The sequence below is a fragment of the Mirounga angustirostris genome, unplaced genomic scaffold (genome assembly GCF_029215605.1).
Source record: "Mirounga angustirostris isolate CCGP_5_RB_7025 unplaced genomic scaffold, mMirAng1.0.hap1 SCAF_15, whole genome shotgun sequence".
Taxonomy (NCBI): Eukaryota; Metazoa; Chordata; class Mammalia; order Carnivora; family Phocidae; genus Mirounga; species Mirounga angustirostris.
Genome location: NW_026991723.1, coordinates 35,241,594 through 35,265,942, shown reverse-complemented (window position 1 = coordinate 35,265,942; position 24,349 = coordinate 35,241,594). Strand labels below are relative to the sequence as shown.

Genomic DNA, 24,349 nt, shown 5'->3' with positions numbered 1-24,349 from the left:
TTGGAGATAGAGTCTCTACAGCAGTGATCAAGTTAAAATTAGTTCATTAGAGTGAGTGCTACTCCAATATGACTGATGGTCTTGTAGGAAGAGAAAATTTGGACATAGAGACACACAGAGTGAATCCCATGTATAAATGAGGACAGCCATCTACAAGTCACCAAAGCAAGGCCTGGAACAGATCCTTCTCTCATAGCCCGCACAAAGAATGTACCTGCTGACACCTTAATTCTGGACTTCTAGCTTATGGGACTGTGGCACAATGGATTTCTGCTGTGTAGGCCCCTCAGTTTGTAGTACCTTGTTATGCTAACTTTAGCAAACTAATACAGCACTGTAAGAGCAGACTAATATAGCACTGTAAGAGGAAGCAGCAATGCTTGAAATGAGTAAATCAGTTAACAAGGATAGACATTTGCCAAGTTGGAAGGTCAGCATCTTACCTCAGGTCAGCTGAGAAGTTTGCACCTAAAGCGGCAAGTCTTAGCCCTCAGTCACATCACATCACCATGAATCATGGGTTGCAGGCACTATCACAATTTACTTTTATTAAAAATATTAGTCATAAGTTGGTGAAGAATTTATATTTTAAAAGAATTTCAGCAGGTTCTAAAAAGTGTGACACTCTAATTCCTAAAATGGAAAAAAAAAATTCAAGCAGGATTCTTTAAACATAAATATCTGCCTAGTAATAAAGAAAAGAATAGAGAACATTTGAAATGTAACTATTGCAAAACCCAGCAGTCTGGGACCCTTTGACATAGGGATAAAAATCTGACATACTTCATTAGTTGCTGAGGACATCATTGTGATTACAATCACCCAATCAATAATTTCTAGTGACATTACCATCAAAAATTGCAAATTGTATTCAGCTTATTTTGTGAAATAAATCAGTAAAATAAGAAATAATACATTTGGAATGATTTCCAAGAAGAGTAGATAAGAATAAAAACCTAGAATTTCAAACAGCAATCTTTAGTTATCTGACTAAATCTGCTTTGTGGAAGAGCTCATTCCCTGATACTTTCAGGTTTGTCTTCCACTTTTAACATTTCCCTTATAGTCTTCTGTCAAATAAAGGTAGAATGTGCACAAGGATGCAGAGCTCCAATGAATTTGGCTGCTCTAAAAAATATTTCTGTTTATTATATTTCTTTAAGAAAGTGAGACAATCTTTAACAATGAAAGAAAAAATCTACACCATACTATGTATAGTATAAAGAATAGAGAAAAGGATGAAGGAAAAGAGCAGGTAACAGCTTTGCTGGCATTTCTTCTTTTTCTATGTTATTGCCATGGTTAGGTACCAGAGATAGACTTTTCCTGTCTTAGTGCATTATTGGGTCAACAGGCAGCAAGGGGCAGATTCACTAGCCCCAAATCTATAGGAATCAGCATGGAAAACTCTGCTGCATAGATCTGCATGACTGAAAATGTATGCATATGTGCTGTGTAAAATTAATGACTCTACTAAATATTTAATATTAACAAAATAGTCCAATGTCTGCTTCCTTCACATAGAATTCTTAAAAAAATAAATTCCTGAAACTTTGTATTTTGAACAAGGGGACAACATACATTATGCTTTTTATAAGAGTTCTCCTTGTTAACATATTTTTATAAGTATAAAATTTATTAACATGGTTTCATTTTACCGAGAGAATTAAATGCAATCCTTTTTGAAATCTTCTATGAACTCCATCCAAAAATCAGGGATGAAATTTGGGAGGGTTTAATTCTTATCAGTGAGTCTGTATCTAACCAGTGTCTGCTAAAAACTCTAAGTAAAGCGTTCAACATATTCAGTGCTTCAGTCTTGAAAAAACAGAGCCTAAGAATAGGCTTAAGTGCAGGTAGTTAATGTTGGGAAATGGTCCCAGAGAAGAGGAGGTGGGGTATTGGAAGGAGTGAAACTAGGAAGGAATGAAAACCAATTGAAGGGTGAGTTAACTAGGTTGTCAACATTTAGGACAACAGGACCTTATCACAGTGAGATCTTTTAAAGATGAATGTATGGTGATTAACATAACAATAATAAAGAAAATACCTCAAAGTTGTTCATTCAAAGGATAGGAGAGGAAGCTTTAATTTACCAACTACTATCCCCCCAGAAACCCAAGGCCATCTCCATGGGCTTTTCATTCCCTTTCAGTTTTAGATTATACCTGATTGAATGCTAGGAGGATTAGGAAGTCACTGGCAGAAGTATGGCTGAGCAAGATGTTGTCAAGGTACATACCTGCAGGAAGTGGATTGTGCAGAAGTGAGGTGAGTTGTGACTAGATTTTGAAAACATGATTTTTACATCATATTTCTCATGCCTAAATACTTTCTAGGCTTTGATAGTTATATCAATGATATGACTAGCGAACTAAGACAATAAAGATTGGTGACAACTGTGGTAAATCAAAATGCATATGCATTGTCCAAAGGTTTGTGCTTCTCACCTCTAGTCCATTTTTACTAGGTAAGGAAATGGCCTTTTATTGTCACATCCTGATTGTTAGGAAACTCTCAAATCTGAATTTGATGTGAAATTTCACAATTTTAAAAATAAATATAAAAAGAAGAAATGATTTTCAGGCTGGCAACCACACATATGTTGCTAATCACTGATCTCAAGTTTAAAGAAAACTGAATATTAATATTAAACTTTTAATTATTCAATTATATACATATTTTGCTCCAATAATTCAAAGAAAAAATTATGATTTATTATGTACATTTTCTTCTTCCATGTGCTTACTGGAAAAAAATTGTAAAAGAGGCTTGAAAACTTTAATAAAAGTAGTCTATACATTGACCAAAGGTGATGAAGTGTAGTGAACCAAATTTTTATCCCTTTGAGTCTACTAATTAACTAAAGAAATATATCAATCATAGGGTTGCCTGTGTGGCTTAGTCGTTAAGCATCTGCCTTCAGCTCAGGTCATGATCTGAGGGTCCTGGGATCGAACCAACCCTGCTTGGTGGGAAGCCTGCTTCTCCCTCTACCACCCCCCCTGCTTGTGTTCCCTCTCTCACTGTGTCTCTCTCTGTCAAATAAATAAATAAAATATTTAAATATATATATATACGCATATACATACATGTATATATCAATCAAACAACAAAGCAATGCTATGAAGAAAAGTCCAAAATTTGACAGATTTCCAGGAAATAGTTTAGGAAAGTTAAAGTCCTCTGGATCTAATTATGAGTTTGAACTACTCCATAACATAAACTAAATATTTTTCAATTGTTTTTAATGTTCCCTTTCTTCAGTGACAAGAAATTCTGTAAAGAAACATATTATTATTAAATTCTAATGAGAACAGAGACTAGCCTCAATCAGAGCTGTCTGGTAAAAATATACAATCTTCCTTTGGATTACAACAATGACAGTTACTAGACCAAAGCTAATTGAGTAACCCAAATAAAATGTTAATAATTAACATAGTTTTTAAAGAAACATTTTGAAAGCAGGGGCCCCAGGATTATTTTTTCTTTGTTAGGGAAGTCTAACAGAAGTCTAGGCATTATGTATATAAAAATTAATTTAAAATGCTTAATCCTTATTCTTGTTGATTTGATTCTTACTTCTGGACCCATATTTCAATATGCAAAGCCAACTGTTGATCATGTACTCTGGAGAGTATAGTTTGAGTATATGCAGAACCAAAGACTGACAAAAGTCCCTCTGTAAAGCAATATTCTAGGGCTTTTGTAATTATGATTTCTTTTGTCTAGGCAAATAATTGTAGTGATTTCTCTTTAGCTGACCCATGTTAAAAAAGAATGTGAACTGATTTTTTGAGCTTATTAGATAAAAGTAACCAAGTATTTTGCCAAATGAGATTGTTAAGAATGTTGGAAATTGGCCTCCACCAGATTCAGCTTTGACATTAAAATCTCCAGGAAGAATTTTTCATTTTGGGACTTGATATCTCAAATGAAGTGGAGATTTCAGTACTAAAATTAAGAAGGCATACTCTGCTTTTGCTGCTTTAAATGTTCAGTAGTAATCAAGAAGAAAGTTATCTGTGAGTTTGAAGGTTTGTGTGTGTGTGTGTGTGTGTGTGTGTGTGAATCTTGTCTCAGAGAATAACGCATAGGATGCTTTCAATTCTCACTAACTCTCTTTCAACATTAATGGATAATACAGGGAACATATAACAGGTGTAGTGTTTCATAATAAAAAAAGAAACTGTCACTGTTAATTTTTCCTGGATTGGAGGAGAATTCCAAATCAAAACCACATTTTTACTTATAATATGTAAATCTTCTACATTTGGGGGATTCTTTTTTTTTTTTTAAAGTAAAACCAAATAAAACAAGCAAATTTTCTAAGGGTCCCTTGTAAATTTCTTTGAATGAGCAACCTATATGTGTAAGCCTTTTTAGTAAAGCCACCTTAAACTAAACCTGTTTTCTGAAAAGTGGTTCTGCTTTTACCCTTTGAAAATCTTCAACATAATTCTGATCCAACTTCACTTGTGTCAGTTCAGTTCTGAAAAGAAAACTGATTTCCTGCTGATCCAGGATCAACAATTCGATAAGCTTCAATAAGCTTGTGCCTGCTGAGATTCAAACTTGCTTTAAGCATATAGGCATCTTAACTCCTTCAAAAAACATGTCAGTAAGATGTCTGGCAATGCAATGTATCTCTAAAGATAAAACATGTTTGTGTGTTCTCTTTGTCTTTCTTCATTTTTCTCTTCTTCCCCATGTCTGTCTTATACCTTGTCCTAACTTTTGGGTGTCCTACCCAACACACACACACACACACGCACACACACGCTCGCACACGGCTTTGCTTGCACACAAACACATATTATGCTCCTCTGATTCTGCTCAAGTGACTATTTCAATTTCCTGTGAATCTCAGGGATGCCCTTAGTGAATATTTGAAAGCCAAGCATTGTCTAAAACTGGAATTATAGTGATTTCCTGATCCCGCTAAAACTCCACTTTCTCTCTTCAATGTTAGCTGTAATCCTTTCTTTGTTATGCCGCAAGAAATATAAGAGATCAAATTAAATTCTTTGAAATATTTGAAGGCTTATTGTTTTCTTAGGTATTAAAGGGGCTTCATGATTCATTAAAGGATACTTTAGAAATTCCATACATATTACCTAAGATTGTGAAATCCTAAATATGATAGCTAATTTTTATTTGAACAAAGCATTTTCCCCTCAGGCAGAGGCATGGATCTGCACCATTGGGTTTATTTTTCAACGTTGTTCAAAAGAACACAAGATCTTCTGAGAGAGCTTCAAAGTAAATAAAAAAGATCTTCAGTAAATCACAAAATTATGCCCTTTCTTGTAGGATCAATATTTCCCTTTTCAAACTGAGGTAGTGGGCTACAAATAATAATACATTCACCCAAGTGTCTAGGGAATCAGTTTTTAAAAACATCATAAGTTTGTCTTTTAGCTCCTTTGCGTCACCATGTTAAAGTGAACTACGTTTTAACCTTAAAGGAAAAGTGGCAAACACATGGTCAATGGACTGTATACATTAGAAACTGACCTGACTCAGAAATGTAAGTCAATGTCTGTCTCTGAAAGCCGCCTTCTCTCTAATGCTAGATTGCTACATTTCCAGTCATATTCACTCTACTTTTGATTCAAAATTAATTCAATAAACATTTCTTCATGATTAAAATAGTTCAGACAATACATGGTATATACCATTTGCTCCTTTTTTCTTTCAATCTCTCTGTTTTAGTATTCTTTAATGTGTGTATGTGTTTTGTCTTTACATTAGTATTAAAAATAACTCAGTAATATTTTTATATCTGCTTCTAAAATTAGTGGTGAAGAAATTCCAGTTTTACTATAGGCTCAAGATAATGATTTTTCTAACTAAATGTAATTGAATTTATATGGAGAAATACTTCAGGAATCTTTCTTTGTTAAAAATTTTATCCACATTATTGTTAAATATAATTCCAAATATAAATTTAGTAATTTAAATCTATGTCATAGTTGACTCCTACCTGAGTCAGCTGAGGGTTAGTTTCTGAACTCCACTGTGCATGTGTATGTAGAACACATGCGCACACTCACACAAATGTAGTGACTTAAAAAACAGCCATTTCATTGCTGCGGATTCTTCAGGTCAGGAGTTTCAGTTGGCCTGCCATATTTGGTTTCTCTCTCCCCCCGAAGCCAGCTGCTGTGGTTCTTCTGGGATCAGGAAGACGCCTGGGGTCTAGATGCTGGCTGTCCTATGGGGTACACTGATTCCCTTCCACATGGCCTCTCATGCTCTCCATGTGATCTGTCATCATGAGGCAGTTTAGAACAAGACTCTATAGTGGGTAGATTACATCCAAGAATAAATGCAACACTGTATGCCTTGTAAAGCTTAAATTTGAAGTCATATAATGACACTTTCTGCTGCATTCTGTTGGTCAAAGCAAGTCACAGATCCAGCTCAGATTCAAATGGAGGGGAAAGAGATTCTAATTTTTTATAGGCAGAGTGCATACAGGGATAAAGAAATTGTTGGTGGCCATCTTTGTGGGTGATCTACCATTAAATATATACTGTATATGTCATTACATATATAATAAAATATACATGTATTTTGTTTCCTGAATGTTTTCTTTTTGCATGTATGTAGAAATACAATTTTTATATTGACTTTGTATCTAGAAACCTTGATAAACTTACTATTTAATTATAATACTTCACCAATAGATCCTTTAGACCAGATAGATAATCATATAAAGCCCTCTGACTTTCATCTTTGCTTAATTGGTAATTAATCATCCTCAGTTCTTTATTTAACTTTTCTACATTGCATTATTGCTACTTAGCAGGAGCCTCCTAATCCTATTGTCTTTATAATTAGTACTTCCTCTAATTCTCAATAACCTGAGCTACTGTACTAGTATCCCATCCCAGTTCACCAGTGAATAATTCCTCTGCTACAGCTTGCCACAGGTTATTCTATATTTTACCTTCTACCAGTGACGGATTTCTCTTTGCAGCCAATTGGTAGGTGATTCAACTGCCAAATATTGTTTTGGTGTCTGCTTTCCTGGACATTCTTTCTTCCAACTGTCTTAGAACAAGTTTCCCAGGAAACAGACTCTGAGACGAGGATTTGGGGAGTGCTCTCAGAACCAGCATCTATGTGGGCATCAAGGAAGTAAGAATGGGCAAAGAGAGGAGTAGAACTGTGATGAGTGGCATGAGGGCTTCAGCCAATTCTATGGGTAGTTCTAGAGCTGGGATGTCCTTTCATGCAGGCCAGACATTTATTCCTTTCCATCAGCCAGCCATTACATATAGGCAGCCTTCAGAGAGCAGGAGTGACTCTGGGAAGGATATATCTCTTTAGCTCAAGGAAATTTCTGGAACAGGATTTAGCTAAGAGGTTTGAGTTGCCAACACTTCCAGCACCTGGGAGAATGACTGCATTAGTACTGAGAAGGATAACTGAGTTACGCATGCAGTAGACACTACCCTAGATTCCAATTACAAGTGTGTTAGACCTATTAATTGTGTCTTATATATCTCTTATACTCTCCTCTGTATTTTTTTCCTCCGTACATAAATCAGGATATTTTTTACTGACTTATCTTTTTTTTTTTAAGATTTCATTTATTTAGTTGACAGAGAGAAAGACAGCAAGAGAGGGAACACAAGCAGGGGGAGTGGGAGAGGGAGAAGCAGGCCAATAATGGGCTTGATCCCAGAACCCTGGGACCACGACCTGAGCCAAAGGCAGACGCTTAACAACTGAGCCACCCAGGTGCCCCTTACTGACTTATCTTTGAAGTCACTTATCCTCTCTTCTATCCTGTCCAGTCTGTTATTCAACTTATATGTTGAGCTCTTAATTTTAGTTTTTGTATTTTTTAGTATCTTATTGGATTATTTTTCATACGTTTCATTTCTCTGATGCAATTCTTTTTATTATCATCTTGAATATTTTAATCACATTTATTTTAAGTATATGTCTTAAAATTCCAGTATCTAGATGACTTATGAGTCTGCTTCTATTCTATCTTTATGCTTTTTTTCCCTTGATATACCCAGTGATATTTGATTTAAGACAGCATGTATTAGTCAGCTTGGGCAGCCCTAAGAAAATATCATAGACTGGGTGGCTTAAACAATAGGAATTATTTTCACACTTCTGGAGCTTGGGAAGTCCAAGATCAAAGTGTCAGCTAATTCAGTTCCTTGGTGAGGGATCTCTTCCTCAGAGGACTTCCTTTTTGCCATGTCCTCATAAGGTAGAGAGATGGAGCTTTGGTCTCTCTTCCTCTTCTTATAAGGACACTAATCTCATCATGGGGCCTCTACTCTTATAACCTCATCTAAACCTAATTATCTCCTGAAGGCTCCACCTCCACTCATTACATTGGGCTTTAGGTCTATAACATATGAATTGGGGGTGGGGGACACAAACAATCAGTCCATGAAACTGGGCATTGTGTAAACAGTTATGGAAGCCACAGAAAGGATTTTCTCTACCTTCTAGTAGGCAAGTAGACTAGGAACAAGACTGCACAGACTAGAGGATGAGGTTCAGATTTTATAAGTCTTGTCTATGATTCTTCTTAACTTTGAAGTATACCCTAAGAGGACCCCAACTAAAACCTAGGGTGTTTATCTTAATGGCATCTCAACTCTCGTTTTTATCTCTTTAATAATGTGAAGCTGCCAGGAGTTCCATTCAGCTTTCCAGCTGCTTATTTGACTTCTTAGGCTATTGCCTTGTAAAGGTTAAGAATTAAAAAGGCCTCTTTCCATAATTTGGCTATTGTTGACAATGCTCTAATAAACATTGGGGTGCATGTGCCCCTTCAAATCAGTGTTTTTTTATCCTTTGGGTAAATACCTAGTAGTGCAATTGCTGGATCATAAGGTAATTCAACTTTTAACTTTTTGAGGAAACTTCATACTGTTTTCCAGAGTGGCTGCACCAGTTTGCATTCCCATGAACAGTGTAAGAGGGTTCCCCTTTCTCCACATCCTTGCTAACATTTGTTGTTTCCTGACTTGTTAATTTTAGCCATTTTAGCCATGACCAGTGTGAGGTGGTATTTCATCATTGTTTTGATTTGTATTTCCTTGATGATTAGTGATGAGCATCTTTTCATGTCTTCTTCAGAAAAATACCTGTTATGTTTTCTGCCCATTTCTTAACTGGATTATTTGTTTCTTGAATGTTGAGTTTGATAAGTTCCTTATAGATTCTGGACACTAACCCTTTATCAGATATGTCATTTGCAAATATCTTCTTCCATTCCATAGGGTGCCTTTTAGTTTTGTTGATTGTTTCCTTTGCAGAAGCTTTTTATCTTGATGAAGTCCCAAGAGTTCATTTTTGCTTTTGTTTCCCTTGCCTGCAGAGATGGTTTAGTAAGAAGTTTCTATGGCTGAGGTAGCATCTCAAAGAGGTTGCTGCCTGTGTTCTTCTCTAGGATTTTGATGATTCCCTGTCTCACATTTAGGTCTTTCATCCATTTTGAATTTATTTTTATGGATGGTGTAAGAAAGTGTCCATCAACTGATAAATGGATAAAGAAGATGTGTGTGTGTGTGTGTCCATATGGATAACAATAGAAAACGACAGAAAAAATAAATAGAAACATATGGACACACACATGCACACACAATGTAATATTACTCAGCAATCAAAAAGAATGAAAATCTTGCCATTTGCAATGATGTGGATGGTGCCAGAGTGTATTATGTTAAGTGAAATAAGGCAGTCAGAGAAAGACAAATACCATATGATTTCACTCATATGTGGAATTTATTTATTTATTTATTTTTAAAGATTTTATTTATTAATTTATTTATTTGAGAGTGAGCGAGGGAGAAACAGCATGAGAGGAGAGAGGGTCAGAGGGAGAAGCAGGCTCCCCGCTGAGCCGGGAGGCCAATGTGGGACTCGATCCCAGGGCCCTGGGATCATGACCTGAACTGAAGGCAGTCGCTTAACCAACTGAGCCACCCAGGCGTCCTCATATGTGGAATTTAAAAAACAAACAGATGAACATAGGGAAGAGGGAAAAAAAAATAGAGAGAGGGAAGCAAACCATAAGGGACTCTTTTAACTATATAGAACAAACTGAGGGTTGATGGAGGGAGGTTGCTGGGGAATGGGCTAAATGGGTAATTAGTATTACTGTGGGCAATTTTTGTGATGAGCACTGGGTGTTATATGTAAGTGATGAATCACTAAATTCTACACCTAAACCCAACTTTACCACATATGTTAACTAACTAGAATTTAAATAAAAACTTGAAATTAAAAAAAAAAAAAAGCCTCAAAAGGAAAATTGTCTCAGACTACAAGGTTAACTCCTCTTTTTCTTTCTTCACTTTAAAATCTTGGTTCCTGAATTATAAACCTTAATTTTTGTCTCCCTGTTTGACACTGTAGAAAGCTCTGCCATATTCTGTTGTTTGCAGTATCTATTTCCAACCAGTAGGTACTAAGGAAATTAGCGAATGTCCTAAGGTATGTGTTTCTTACCTCCAGTGAACTTCTCTTCTCTCCAAGATCTTGGCCCTTAAAGTCCTAGCAAACTCAGAGCTCTTCAGTATTTTTAAGAAGATGCTTTCTTGTATATGCATATTTTTATATAGATATTCTAGTAGTTCATTTATATTATAAGCTACTCTATCATGGATAGAAATAGAAATGATTTGGGCGCCTGGGTGGCTCAGTTGGTTAAGCAACTGCCTTCGGCTCAGGTCATGATCCTGGAGTCCCGGGATCGCGTACAGCATTGGGCTCCCTGCTCGGCAGGGAGTCTGCTTCTCCCTCTGACCCTCCCCCCTCTCATGCTTTCTCTATCTCAATCTCTCTCTCAAATAAATAAATAAAATCTTTAAAAAAAAAAGAAATAGAAATGATTCAATTCATATTTTGATTGCCATCTCTCACTCCTTTATTCACAGTAGTGTAGTGGTTAAGAACCAAGAACCTGTAATCATTCAATCCTGAGAACTTATCTGTGTGACCTGGGACAAACTACTTATCACCTTTGTGCCTCAGTTTTCTCTCCTGGAAAATGAAGATAATAAGTGTACTTACCTCACACACTTTTGAATACTGAACAAAACAATGCATACAAAGCTATCAGTACCATGCCAAACACCTAGTACATTCTCAATAAATATTTGCACATGTTATTCCCAAAAAGATGATTTAAGTGCTTCTTTTTTTTTCTTTTTTTTAGTGCGTCTTCTTAACTGTCAAAAGCTTTCATTATTTTTTCACATTCTCCACTGTTTATCTTCTGCTTCAACGCTGGTGTCCTCGACATTCTTTTTGGTTTTTTATTCTTTCCCATAGACCTAGATCAGACATGTGCCAAGAATGTTCCAGGATGACTGGGTGGCCAGAGTCAAATTGTATTAGCTGTAATACCAAGTGAACCTTTTAATAAGAGTACAACTGATTGTGTTTATGAATGTTTTCTTTAGGTTAGCATCATTTTCATGTTTTAGCCAGTTCAGTGTTCACTATAAAATTATGTGACAAAAACCTATAGGAAAAAGAACATTAAATCCCAAGCGGCGTATTGCTGAGCCAGAGGTGTGGATTGTATTCCTGAGCTCCAATTATCTTTGGCCCAGAACAAAGAATGAAAAAACATTTTTGTGTCATTTGAAATTGGTAGTATCACAGCTGAGGCACACAGTGACATTTTCAGCAATTCAAATTTTAGCTACTCTTGTTCAGATATATTTTATGGCTTCCCAGTCTTAGAGTCTTTCTTCTATTCCTAAGAGAAGGGAAGAGGTAAAAGATTGAGAATTATATAGTTAATGCTTTATTATTGACATTTCAACATTATTCACTTGCTTAGTATTTTTTTATCTTCTATATAAATCTGTTGTAAAATTTTTTACAAGGAAAAGACAATTACTACTTAAGGATATTCTTTCTTTTTTAGAATCTAAGTATTTTATTATAGAAAACTATGTTTATTATTTTGTAAAGGCATAATGAAGACCGCACCACTGTGTATGAGTTATACATGGGACATTTCTAGGCAGTGTCATCAACTGTGTAGGCAGCATAAATTGTGTATTTACAAAAATACAATTGTCCATTAAATATGACAGTTTTCTAATAGGTAGAAGGAAAGTGTTTGAAGAAACTTGTGCATATTACCAAACTGCAGCCTTAGCAATGCATAAAATTATTAAGAGAGATCACAAAAATTAAACCATTGAGAGAAAAAGATCACTTCAAGCATTGATTGCTTATTTCACCAAACTAAGTGCATATATGGAAGAGGATTTCATAGGTACAAATGTATAAATGCATAAATAAAATCATGTCATAGGCATCCCCCCATGTCATAAATACTAAGCTGCATCATTATTTTAGTGGTTATGTTGCATGTCATTATATGCATACAGAGTTGCATACTTTATTTGCTCAGTCTCCCATTGGTACATACTTGGTTATTTCCAGGTTTCAGTAATAAAAATAACCATGCACTGAACATTAGTGTATGCACATATTTGAATTATCTAGTAACATCCTAATACAATTGTTAGATCAAAGCTATTCACAAATGTAAAATTTTTGATGCATGTTGCCAAATTTCAGAGTCTGTGCTTTAAAGCAATGGTCTAGAAGTACTGCTTTAAAAACCATCACAAAAATGTGATAGAACCAGGGTGCCTGGGTGACTCAGTTGGTTGAGTGTCAGGTTCTTGATTTTGGATCAGGTCCTAATCTTGGGGTCATAGGATTGAGCCCCACTTTGGGTTCCACACTCAGCACAGAATATGCTTGTCCCTCTCCCTCCCTCCCTCTCACACCCTCCCCTCTCAGCCCCCCGCCAAGTGCTCTTTCACACTCTCTCACTCTAAAATAAATAAATAAATCTTTTAAAAACTGTGATAGAGCCTATCATGATAACAAACATGGAAGGTAGTACTAGCTAGTTGCCCATAAAATTGAAATTTTTATTCCTCAATTTCAACAATGAATAAATATGCTTTATATTAGAAAATTTTACTAAATATTTTTTGTTCATTAAGTAAAGCTAATGTAAAGTGCCATAAATGAAAACAGTTCACATGTCATGTCTGCTAAATATCATGTGACATTTCATTATGTTTGTAACTAATAAAAATTGCAATTATTTTCTATAATATTATTAGACATAATAGTGATTAAATTGCTGATCACTTTTGGCTCAACTGGGTGAGGAGAAATTTGTTGCTCTTTGAATATCACATGTACATTCACAATCTGTATTATAAGGTAAACCTTATAGTCATTAACTTATGCATATTTTAATTATTTATTTATTTATTTATTTATTTATTTAAGATTTTATTTATTTGAGAGAGAGAGAGTGAGTGAGCGAGCACAAGCCAGGGGAGTGGCAGAGGGAGAAAGAGAAGCAGACTCCCCTGCTGAGCAGAGAGCCAGGCATGACACGGGGCTCCATCTCAGGACCCTGGGATCATGACCTAACCTGAAGGCAGATGCTTAACAAACTGAGCCACCCGGGCATCCCAACCTATGCATATTTAAAAAAAAAAAATTTAACCTGATTGTAGTCAGATTTAGTACAAGAAAAATCTGTTTTTTTGTCCTTTTTTTAAAGAAGTAACTACCTTTCCTTACCATCAACATTTATCTGTTATGTATGAAGCCCTTATATTTGTGCTGAATTGCATACAGTTAGAATTATTTTAATGACATATCATCTTCAGTGGCATTCATAACTTCATGTTGTTGATAAAAAGAAAAGCAAAATGTTTTTTCCACCCATGGGACACTTTTACTTAAATCTAAATTTTATTAATACGTCTTTTATGACTTTTAAATATAAACACCTCTGAAAGTTGTCTTATTTTCCTTACGGTCATTTTTACAAAATATTATTTGCTGTAAATGAACTTATCTGTGACAAGTTACTATTTGTGTAAAATTGGCTTACACAGTTTTATAATAGAGTCTTCTTGTAGTATCTTCATCTGTTTATTCTCATTAGATTTTTAAGCAAAATGTTCTGCAAAGCCAAGATCTATTGCTTATCTGGAAGCTTCTTTTCTTCTCCATCACATTCTTTCTACTTACTAGAACAATTTTGCTCATTAAGTAAGCCCCAAATCAAATGGCTCTTCTTCTGCCATATCTCTTTTTGATGGTTTCATGGAAAAGTAATCATTTCTTCCCCTGTACTCCTGCATAAGTCTGGGTCAAACATACCTTCATTAGTACTGATCGAATTGTAGCTCTGATTTCACCTTTAGTCCTAAAAAGTAAGGGCTATATTTAATCTATGTCTATACCTAGCAAGTGAATAAATGAATGAGTTGTTGAAGTACCCTCTGATACAGACATTAATAACAATTATAGCCAATAGTATATATGCACTATTTGTAATAGCATCCCTATTTTACAGATAAGAAAATCAAAGGACAATATAGGTAACTTTCAATCATTTCACGGCTTATAAGTAGAAAATGTCAGACATTAACCTAGGTCAGTTTAATTCCAAGTTTCCTATATTTATGAATGTTTCCTATTGAAGATTGATCTTTAGATAAATACTCCTACCATTAAAAATGAAAAGTGCAAGGGAAACTTGAACAATTATCCAACCGGTGAAATATGCCTGTTTTCTCCAGTATCAGTTAATCTCCACGTGCCTAATTCTAGGCTAGATTCATTGTAGGCAGAATAAATTCTATCCTGTGAATAACCATCAAGATGGCTAAATAGAAAATCCAGTCGCCCTTCCCAAGGAGTGAATGATTCCATTCAGCAATTCAGTATCGAGTGTGTCCTTTGTGCTCAGAATAGTGCCAAGCACCCAAAGACAGTATAAGAGTAGTTTTGTCCTGAAAGACTTGCCAAGTGGATGCAAGTAGCAAGACTAACACTGATGGAATGAACTTGCAAAGGTTCTCTTATACAAATTTGAGGTAAGGGTTTTTAGATAAGAGAGATAAGTAAGGGCTATAGATCTTAGGAAACATTTCATGGATGAAATGAATTTTACAGGATTTTGGTGGAGAGGAGAAAAAAGAACATTCCTGATGAGACAAAAAATTAAAGTGACAATCTGAGAGAGAGGACCTATGTGATTTTTTCTACCACTTGAAAGAGAGTTGAAGGGTTTATGTTTCTTGCCCAGTATGAAATGATGTCACATTATATTTGATTTGCATATATACATTCAAAGTACTTTCATACTGGCTATTTCATTTAATCTTCACACCAATTCTGAAGCTTGGGCAAGGTTGACACTGTTGTTCTTATTTTATAGATGAGAAAACTTGAGTTTTGTAGAAGTTAAATTAACTCCTAAATTCAACTGTTTTTTCTTTAAGATTTTATTTATTTATTTGAGAGAGAGAGAGAGCAAGCATGAGCCAGGGGCAGGGCGGGCAGCTGGAGAGAGAGTCTCAAGCAGACTCTCCACTGAGCATGGAGCACTATGAGGGGCCCTATCCTATGGAGCTCTATCCTAGGACTCTGAGATCATGACCTGAGCTGAATGCAAATTCTTAATCAACTGAGCTGCCCAGGCACACCTCGACTCTGTTTAAGATTAAGAAGCATATCACGGGGCGCCTAGGTGGCTCAGTCGTTAAGTGTCTGCCTTCGGCTCAGGTCCTGATCAGGGTCCTGGGATCGAGCCCTGCATGGGGCTCCCTGTTCCGAGGGAAGCCTGCTTCTCCCTCTCCCACTCCCCCTACTTGTGTTTCCTCTCTCACTGTCTCTCTCTCTGTCAAATAAATAGAATCTTTAAAAAAAAAAAGCATATCATATAGCACCATAAATATGTGCCACTTCCAGATAGTTTCATGTGTTGTTAATGAAGTTTTGTGGTATAATTTTTTAATCTAACTTTCCCTCAAGATTCTTTTCTTTCTTTCTTTCTTTCTTTCCTATGAGTCTCTAAGTGTAAATCACCTGTTACAGTTAATTAAAAAGCATGACTGGATTTTTCTAGGAAGTATGAACTGGATTTTTTTCTAGGAATGGAGGCATCAAAGCTAAATTGTACCTGCCTCATAAGAACATGCAGCTATTTTTTGCAGAGATCCAAAATAAGAACATTTGTGGCATCTTCTAAGGTTTTTTTTTTTTTTTTACTTTATTTATTTGACAGAGAGAGACACAGCAAGAGAGGGAACACAAGCATGGGGAGTGGGAGAGGGAGAAGCAGGCTTCCCGCGGAGCAGGGAGCCCGATGCGGGACTTGATCCCAGGACCCTGGGATCATGACCTGAGCCCAAGGCAGACGCTTAACGACTGAGCCACCCAGGTGCCCCGAGATTTTTTTTTTTAAGATTTTATTTATTTGACAGAGAAAGACACAGTGAGAGAGGGAACACAAGCAGGGGGAGTGGGAGAGGGAGAAGCAGGCTTCCCGCGGAGCAGGGAGCCCGATGCGGGACTCGATCCCAGGACCCTGGGATCATGACCTGAGCCAAAGGCAGACACCTAACAACTGAGCCACCCAGGCGCCCCTCCTCTGAGGTTTTTATTTGAATCTGTTGTTTGAATGTGAAACTGGGATTGATTTTAACATAATGGAAAATTATTGTTGTTTATGGAATGAATCTATAACAATCTGAATTTACATTAGTCAGACTTTAAGATTAAAATTTTAATTTCACCAAGTAGATTAACATTCCATTTAAATTTATACTGTGATCACCTTCCCTAAATGTCTTAAAAATGACTGTGCCACTTCTAAAGCACCAAGTTTATGGTTGATACTTGAAAATGACTGCCTCAAGTTTCCTCCAAAGAATGGGATAGTAACCCTTAACCCAAAGACTGAAGTATAGTCTTTGGTGGAGTGAGTATGTCAGGCTTTTGTTCATGCATTATTTGTCTGCTTTCTGATTTTAGTTGACATGATTAAGCTGTCAGTGGAAACCAATATTAATTCTCAAACAAGGGAAGAAGACAGAAATGGTAAGGGCAGAAGACAAAGTACATATTTTGAGAATAATTTTACTGAGAAGAAAAATGAACTTTTCCCCCAGAGACTATCTGACATTTGTGAGACCATAAGTACAGAGGAATGAGCCCAGAATTTGAACTAATACAAATGGGTTTAAGGTCTGGGTTCTGCTACTCACAGTGTGACTTTGAAGAAGTTATTGGAGCAATCAGGGTCTGAGTTTTCATGCTTAGCAAATGGGAATAACAGCAATAGATGAAGGAATGAGGCAGATAAGTAATGAAAGAGAAGCATTCCTAGGAGAAAGCATAGCATGTTCCTGTCCTGGGGGTGAGGGACAGCATGTCATGCAGCTGAGTATTTTGGAAATAGTCAGGGAATGACACTAGTGAGAAAGCTAGAGGCCCACTTAGGGTCTTAATCCCACATCTAGGGATTTGACTTTATCCTGACAAATTATATTTACTGAGTGCTCCCCATGTTAACCAGTATTATCGCTCCATATACATTATTTTATTGAATTATCATAACCATCCTATGAGGAAACAGGACCAGACAGGCTGAGAAGCTCATTAACATGGCACAGCTAAGGGGCACCTGACTGGCTCAGTCAGTAGAACATGCAACTCTTGAACTCAAGGTTGTGAGTTCAAGCCCCAAAGTGGGCATAGAGCTTACTTAAGAAAAAACAAAAAGCATAACACAGTGGTTAAGTGGCACAGCTAAAATGCAAATCCCATTAAGCCTGATTTCAGAATCAAGACATCCACTCCCAGTATTACATTGAAATATTTCAATCCTGGGGCGCTTGGGTGGCTCAGTCATTAAGCGTCTGCCTTCGGCTCGGGTCATGGTCCCAGGGTCCTGGGATCGAGTTCCACATCAGGCTCCCTGCTCAGCGGGAAGCCTGCTTCTCCCTCTCCCACTCCCCCTGCTTGTGTTCCCTCTCTCGCTGTGTCTCTCTCTGTCAAATAAACAAATAAAATCTTAAAAAAAAAAAAATTCAATCCTAACAGCAGCATGATCAGATTTTCATTGCAGAAAGAGTCCTCTTATTTCAGAAAGAACTGGTCTGGAGAAACCAGTAACTAGAAATGAGATGATCACAGCCACAAATAAGGTAGTAGTTGTCCACTTGAGATATTTAGAAAACAGAATCAATAAGATTTAGCAATGTATTTGGTGAAAGTGAAAAGAAAAAAAAAGGAGATAAGAATTCACTCAGGTGGGTTTTTTTGTTAGTTTTTGTTTTAACATTTTCCTACATCCATCCTATATAGTAGCTACACTTAAACATTATTCACTGTTACCCTCATAAGCAATCTGCTTATCTTCTGAGACTTCAATTAGGCCATTTCCTCTGCCTGGAGAATTCTCCCTACCTCACCCCAGTCTACCAAACTGTGGCAGAGAGATCTACATCCCCTGCTCTCCAGGACTTCTCGTATTGTGCCAAAGCTTCTGTGGTATCTTTCACCTCTGGAATCCTCCTGTCTCTGAATGTCTCTCTTGAAAAGCACATGGAGAGCTACCTGTGTACTTTATTTTTCTACTTCACATATACTGGGGACAAGAACTACGTCCTGTTATTCCTTAAAGAGTAATCTGGTGGCTTCTTGAACAGCAGAGGTCTTAAATCGGTATTTGTTGAATTTGAGTAAATAGATTTAGTCTCCTATCAGTATATGAAATCCACTAATTTAGTAAATACTGTAATTCATGGCTCATAAATTGCCTCATCGAAAGGTCTTTTTTGACTCCTATCTAAAGTAGTTTTGTGACTCATGACCCCTCTCTTTCTCTGTCTTATTACTTTATTTCCTTTATACTACTTAGTACTACTGGAAAAAGACTGGCTACTTAATTAGCAGAGTCCAGTGAATGAAAATGAAAATGCAGTCTCTCGTTAAAAAAAAAAAAAAAAAAATTACTCAGAATTTCAGGAAGGCAGTAGCCGAGTCTTAAACCAACTTAAACGGAGCCTTAAACTCCACAGGTCATAGAGCCATGAGACCAGTCATGGGTCCATATGTGTGCTTCATATCTCTCCTCATTTCCATTAAACTCTAGGAAAGTAGGAATTATCCCTGTCTTATCCCCAGCGCCCAGAGGGGGAAAAGAATGACAGATGGCGGCTACCGAATAAATCCTTTTTTTTTAAATGAAAGAATGATTTTAGACTGGAGCTCCACATTTTGAAACTTTTGAGGGTAATTGTCCTGACAAAACCCTTTCCTCTAGTAATTTCACAGAGTGGTTCCAGTCTTGGAGGCACGATGTATCCCAGAGAGGAGGACTGTGATTTTTTTTTTTTTAATTGAAAACCAACACTCACCATGTTGAATAGCTCTAATTATCATCCCTGCGATGTGTCCATGAGCTGAATGGACCAGGGAGACTCAATTACCACCACTCCCTTAAGGCAGTCCTTCTTAAATGTAGTCAAGATTCTGAAATCACCAACAATTTCAAGAATATTGCGATTTATTCTAATCGGTACCTATTTTGTGACGTAGACCTTAATTCTCCATCCCTGCCAATCGTGCTTCTTTCAAAAGCATTAAATTAACTTTTATGAAGGAAAAGAAAGTACCTGACTGAAGGCAATAAGAGGTTAATGTAAGCTATTGTTTCTGTGACATGGTACTGCTCCCCACAGCATAATAATTTCATCAGATGGAATTCAAAACTTTAGGGAAAAAGAATTATGGCCTTTCAGGTATTCAAAATACCTTTTGAGATGTATGTGAAAAAGATAATTGAGGAGTTTGGATTGTGCTTTGAGAAGATGTCGGATGATAGTTTAAATCCAATCAAACATTGTTTTAAATAATAGGGGTGAATTCTTAATAGAGCTATGCCATACCCATTCTAAAGAAAGGGGAAAGAGTGTTGTAAGGGAAAATTCTATTCTTTCCCTGGAAATTCTCCCTTTCAGTTTTATAAATGTGGATTCATCTCCTGAAGTCCAAAATCACATTGTTATTAGTGATTATATTATTACTTTTAAAGGACAAACTCATAACTAAAATGTAATAAAACCTCTCATTTAAGTGGCTGTCATGTGCCAGACAGTGTGCTTAACTACTTCAGAAATGTTATCTAATTTAACCCTCAGAACAATTCTAAAGGTAGATGCCCTCTACCCCCTTCCTTCCCCATTTTACTAATAAAGACATCAAAGTGTAAAGGAATTTAAAACATTGACCAAGGTCACAAAGTGAAAAAAAACAGAGCCAAGATTACAACTAAATTTTAGTCGAAAAGCAAATATGACATATGACCATTCTGGCATATATCTGAACAGAGAGTTTATGTCTTGGGTAATTTCTAATTCTGCTTTGTGCTTTTGGTTTTGTTTTTTTCTGTTGTTTTTGTTTTCAGATAGTCATGAATAGCCTTGTCATAACTAAAATTCTGACAGCATATTATAATAAGGTTCTGTTTCATTTGTGTAAGTAATTTCTTTTTTTTTTAATTAGCAACCAACTAAGTAGGGAAATGTGAGTTAAGATTAAATGCTTCAAGACATTTTATAATTTGTTTGCTCAAAGTGACCTTTCTCATCACAAATCGCTGCACAGAGTTATCACCACTATGTCAAGATGGAGTATCCGCTGCCTTCTGGTATCATTTAAGATGCATTGCTAAGCCCCCCTGTCAAAACTGTACCCCACAACTGGTCTTTCCCTTTCTGAAAGATACTACCCTTCTGAAGGATACTTAATTTAGTCCATTCCTCTGTATGAAGGCACTGTATTCAGAAGGCTTTGGGAGAGTACAAAAGTGGACTCAGAGATTGCTAACGCTGTTGTCCATCAGAGCCCACCTATTTATTAGATTATTTTATTGTCAAAAAGGTATGTGGTGGGCGCCTGTGTGGCTCAGTTGGTTAAGCATCTGCCTTCAGCTCAGGTCATAATCCCAGGGTCCTGGGATGAAGTGCCATGCCGGGTTCCCTGTTGAGCAGAGAATCTGCTTCTCCCTCTCTTCCCCACCTGTGCTCTCTCTCTCTCTCTCTCTCTCTCTCAAATAAATGAATAAAATCTTATTTTTTTTTTAAAAAGGGTGTGTGGCAAACGATGGATACTGTTTGGGGGAAGGCATATAAGAACAGAAATTTGTGAGGTGGTCTGAGAGCAGCAAATGTTAGAAAAAAATATATTTAAGAGGGTGATGATGGGTGTGGATGAAGATTAATTTGAGGGTGGATGTTAGAGTTGGGTGAAGTGAGAGGAACTAAACCACCTTCCTGCCGTGACGGGTGATCGGGGCCCGTGAAGTGTGGAATGTAGAAGGGGGGTAACTAAAGAAGAGATTAGGTGCATATGGTAATAATTGCATCAAGGAGAAAAGACTGTGTGTCTTTGCTCAGCCCCTAACCGTTGGATGCTGGGAGGGCGGCCACAGGGGGCTGGGGTCCTGGCAATAAAAAAGTGATAGGAAGCCACAGACAGAGCAAATGAAGCAATGACTACAAAAGGCCCTGCTGTTTGATGTGTTCGGTGGTACGATATAATAATTGCCCCTTGCTGCAAAGCCACAGATATCAAATTGGTAAAAATGAATGTGTTATTTATGAAATAATATATAAGTATTATGATACGAACATTGGTCAGATTTCTATTTGTAAAACAGAAATTGATTCTAGGTGATTGTAGCAAAGAAGAAAAGGTAGTATCTGCATGATTTGGGGGATAAAGTTAAGTTATATTTGAAGTTTGGCTGTATAATCCCCCTTCTCTGTATTCGTTGCTTGTAGGGACAGCCAGGCATAGCAGAAAGAAGACTGCATTCACTCTGTGACCCTGCTAGAGTTCACACACCTTATTCTGGCCTCAGTTTCTTCACCTGTAAAATGACAGTTGTGCTTTAAGTGATTCCACATGCCCCTTTTCCCTGTGGGGCCATCAGCTCATTATAAATTTAATATTTACTTCATTGCCTAGAGAATCTAGGCAAAATCTTGCATTTAATTCCCTAGGGATCTTTTTACTGTGTAGTGTTGAAATTCTGTATGTTGCGAATTATCTCTTTAATTTAAAATATTAAAAGCAACATTGTCTGTCTCACATGCAAGCACTCTCGCCATTTGCCACTCTGATGGTAATGGAAGTTGCCTGCCTAACTCCTTTCCTCAGGCACCAGAGGGCAAATACACCCTTTCAACTTAGAGACGTAAAATGATTTGGCTCTCATGGTAGAAACTTAGCAAAAGGCTATTTCTACTTCCGGTTTAACGATCTCAACGATGCCCGTGTAGTGAGTGGCGCTGTACAACGTCCTACTATACTTTAGAGAAAAAGGTGTAATTTGGCAGCTTTCGTTTACATAGTTCTAGATATTGATGATGACATTCATGAGAATTATTTCTATACAAACCCACAGAAATTGCTCACAATTCTAAAGGAAATAACATATGTTTGCTAGCTTAGAAATTATTTTGTATTTGAGTGTTAATCTTAGAAGGCACAATTCTGAGACAAAAGTCTTTGTTCTCACCCCTGCCCTGATTATCATGAAAAGGACAGGCAATGCCACATATCCTCAGGGATTTTACTGTGTATCGTAAAACACTATCGACAACTGAAAAGGAACACAACTCCGGACTGAAGTCTAATTTTTAATCCATTCCATGTCTGTTTTGATAGAACCTCACTTTATGGTTCATTTCTTTTTCAGGTTAATTTTATATTTATTTTTATAGCCTTGCACACACACAAAAGGAGCTTTCTCAGCTTTGATGGAAAAAGAAGTAAATGCATGCATTTGGCCTACTTTTTATTTGATTAAGGCAGGCACGCACCCACATTTATTCTAAGACCCCATTTAGGTCACTGAACATTATTCAGTCGGTTCGTGAGAGCAGCTTCTGCTTGCTGCATGATTACAGTTATAGAACCCTGCTGCATATGTTTGTTCTGTGTGTGCACACGCACGTGTACGCATGTGGGAGTCCATGGTGTGTGGCAGCAACAGCCTTAATAAGTAACAGTAAAATAGTGATAATTATTCAAGCCTAGTGTACATGTATGTGTTTGTGTGCATGCACATGTACTAAAATGCAACTTCAGTTAACCACAGTCTGTTGTTTTATGGTACCTTTTACCAACTAGTAATCCCTAAAGCTCTCTGCTTTCCTCCTGCCCTATCACCTGCCCACCTAGGTCCTCACTTACCCGGCCTCATCCTAACTTAATCCTACCTTCCCTAATGCGTACCTGCACCTACGGTCACACAGATTTTTCCCTATGCCACAGCACGCAGTCACATGTTATTCTAATACATGGTTTACACATTTGTTTGTATTGTCAGACCATGAGCTCTTTGAGGCTAAAAGCAAAGCCTTTTTCATAGCTTTATGCTTAGAACCTTGTACTTGATGGGGCTTAATAATTAATTTGTAGAAAGAAGGGAGGGAGGGAAGACAGAAGGAAGGGAGAAACGATATTTCCTATTTCTACCTCCTATTTGTTGTACTAGATTAATTTAAAGATACATTTTATCCCCTCAGATTATTCCTGTACCCACAGTAATCTCCATGCATAAAGTACCTTCCAATTTTCTTGCTATCTCTCAAAATTCTATCCTTCCTTCATGATCCTACTAAAACCGCGTTTGTATCAGGAAAATTTTTTCAGCATCACCTCTCCAGAATTAGCTGTTTCTTATCTGAAATCCAGTTGTAAAGATTTTGTGTGAATGAGTGTGGATGCATGTGCATGTGTGTGGGTGTGACTCTGCATGTATTTGATCTCATCACTTAAGCTTCCTTTCATACTGTGTATCTTTTTCTCCTGGACGTATACCCCTCCTCATCCCCAAATACTTATTGTTGGGGTTCAGGGAAGGCCTTCCAAAATTTACCACTCTGACATATTGATTATTTTGTACTAAAGTTACCTAAGAAACAGTCAGTGAAAGAAGGTCATTCTGACCTTCCTCTGTTCCCCCAAAGGCAGGAAATAAGTTTCCCATGTGAAGGGTACCCTCACCACGCCTGGAGGGCAGATGACATCCTATTGCTAGAGAGAGAGAATACAGGGACAAGAAAACTGTATAAACAAACCTTGACATTTCCTCATTAATTTGCTACTGCAAGCCCAAACTTCTTTATTTTGTCAATTCTTCATAAATTGTTTCTTTGTCTAAAAGGTATAAAAGCTGCTTGTTTTTGTCACTTCTTGGGGGCTCATATCTTTGGGGCTTCATACTTACAAAATTGAATTTGTTTTTCCCTGTTAATCTGCCTTTGTCGATTTAATTATCAGGCCAGCCAAAGAAACTAGAAGGAAGAAAGGAATAGTTTTCTTCCCCTACACTCTCTAACAAGTTGAAGGCTTTCTTACTCAGATTCTGGCTATTCTGGATTTTTTGTTTTTATATTTTTAATAAGGATCGCATGTATGGATTTCTTCCCAGCAT

At 36.9% G+C, this 24,349-nt stretch overlaps 1 protein-coding gene across 1 annotated transcript in view; it reads left to right on the top strand.

Moving 5' to 3' along the window:
• The window catches only part of PTPRD (protein tyrosine phosphatase receptor type D), a 2,419,801-nt gene that overhangs the window by 1,253,375 nt on the left and 1,142,077 nt on the right, over positions 1-24,349 (top strand). The gene's annotated exons all lie outside the window — the stretch shown is intronic.